Below are 2,417 nucleotides of genomic sequence, written 5' to 3'. Positions count from 1 at the left end.
GTGGTGGTTAGGGGCGCTGGGCTCCCACTTGGCCAACTGTAGTTCGAGTCCCAGACCCGGTGGCTTGCTTTCTCTCTCTCTGTCCCTCTTTCTCTCTCTGGTCAAATGAAAAATAAATAAAGTTCAATAAAATAATTGTGAAAAAAAAAGTGTCAGGACTGGCAGGTGTCATAGTGGTTAAGTGTGCTGGACTCCCACATGGTTGACCATGGTTCAAGTCCTGGACCTGGCAGCTTGCTTTCTCACTTTCTCTGTTTCTCACTTTGTCTCTCTCTGGGCAAATCAAACGAAACAAATACAGTTCAATAAAATAATTCTTTTTAAAAAAATGTCATTTGTGAAAAAAAAAGTGTCAGGACTGGCAGGTGTCATAGTGGTTAAGTGTGCTGGACTCCCACATGGTTGACCATGGTTCAAGTCCTGGACCTGGCAGCTTGCTTTCTCACTTTCTCTGTTTCTCACTTTGTCTCTCTCTGGGCAAATCAAACGAAACAAATACAGTTCAATAAAATAATTCTTTTTAAAAAAATGTCATTGGGGTCAGCAGGTGGCATGGTGGTGAAAGTGCTGGACTCCCCCATGGCTGATTGTGGTTCAAGTCCCGGACCTGGTGACTTACTTCCTTACATTCCCCTTCTCTCTCTCATGAGCACATGGGCCCTGTCACAAATTTAATAATAACCATAATAAATAAAGAATTCTTAAATATATAAACATAATAAAATGAAATAATTTTTAAAAACTTATTATTTATTTAATTTTTATTTATTCATTCGTTTATTTTAATTTGACCAGAGAGAGACACAGAGAGAGAGAGAGAGAGAGAAAGAGAGAAAGGAAGCTACCAGGTCCGGGACTCGAACTGTGGTCAGCCATGTGGGAGTGTCCAGCACCTTAACCACAACGCCATCTGCTGGTCCCCAAAATGAAATAATTTTTTAAATAAAAAAGAACAACTATCACACAGACCTTGTGTACATGAGCACCCCAAATACTGACAGGATGGAGAAACGGAGAGGAAAGAATTGCAGCATGGGACCAGCAGTTGGCGTCATGGCTATGTCGCTGGACTCCCAGGTAGCTGACCGCGGTTCGCGTCCCGACCCGGTGGCTTAAACTCACGCTGGGCTCATATGCGTGCTTGCCCAAGATCCCAAGAGGAGAATGGAGGAGAAAGGATTGCGGTGTGACCATCCTCCCTGAAGGGTGATTTCTCACTTTCTGTCTCTGTGTCTCTCTCTGTCTGTCTGGCGAGCGCACGCACCCTAAAGCAAAAACCTCTCTAAAAAAAAAAAAAAAAAGAAGAAGAATTGCGTGACCACACCCTGTGGGCGGACGCCCTCTCTCTCTGTCTCTGGTGAGCCTCACACACCCTCTGACAATTAAGAAAAAATAAAGCTGCAGTCCCCGGAGCCCCGGTTGGTCTCCATATCCTGTCCATTTGTCCGGCATCCACCTCTAATGAGCCTCTTTGTCTCTGTCCACACTGACAGCTCAAACCTGACCCCTCCCACCTGGATCTGAGCTCAACTTCTTTGGCCTCTGGCTCCCTCACCTCTTGTCCCATTTCCTTGGGCTCTTGCTTCCTCATCTTTTACTTTTCTCCATTCCTCTCTCCCAAGCCACTGAGACAGAGATCTCATTTCTCTCCTCTCCAGCTCACATGCTCTCGACGGCTCCTAAGAGCCTGGCATTGGAGGCTGTAGCTGTCTGTCTTGTGCACGGTGCGTGCTTCAGCCGCTATGACCCCTTCCATGGACAGATGAAGATGCTCAAGGCTCTCATAGTCCCCTGAAACACCCTTTCCTTCCTTTTGCACTTGGTTGCTCACTGAAGCTGAGCAATGGCTGGAATCTGACTCTTCCTGCCTCTGCGTCCCCCAGGAAGGAAAAGGTGTGGGGAGAGTAGTTGCAATTCTCTCCCTGGGGCTTCCCAGGGGCTCGAACTTGGGACTCTCAGCCTCTGCACCAACAGCCATATCAAGCTGTTAGAGGCAAGAGGTTCTAGGAGACCACTCTATGGTTCGTTTAAGTCTCTAGGCTTTGGCCCAGGCTGTTCCTTCTGCCTCAATTCCTTTCACTTTTAAAAAAAGAATTATTTGTTTAATTTTATATATTCATGCATTTATTTTCATTTGACTAGAGAGAGAGAGAGGGAAGTGAAAAACCAACCTATCAGGTCTAGGACTTGAACCGTGCTCAGCCATGTGAGAGTATCCAGCACCTTAACCACCACGCCACCTGTTGGTCCCTTCACTTTTTGTTTTTCTGACAAATTTTTCATCTATCAAGGCTCAATTTACGTAGTCCTTCCAGGCTATTATTCAATCAGATCTCGACTGATGTGGGTAGGTTTAATAAACCTTTTTCTAATTAAACTCAGACTGATTTTTTAAAAGAATTATTTTGTTTGGGACC

Source organism: Tupaia chinensis, unplaced genomic scaffold (assembly GCF_000334495.1).
Source record: "Tupaia chinensis unplaced genomic scaffold, TupChi_1.0 Scaffold000201_1, whole genome shotgun sequence".
In the NCBI taxonomy this organism is placed as follows: domain Eukaryota; kingdom Metazoa; phylum Chordata; class Mammalia; order Scandentia; family Tupaiidae; genus Tupaia; species Tupaia belangeri.
The sequence above is the reverse complement of the archived record's forward strand: the minus strand, read 5'-3'. Positions refer to the sequence as shown.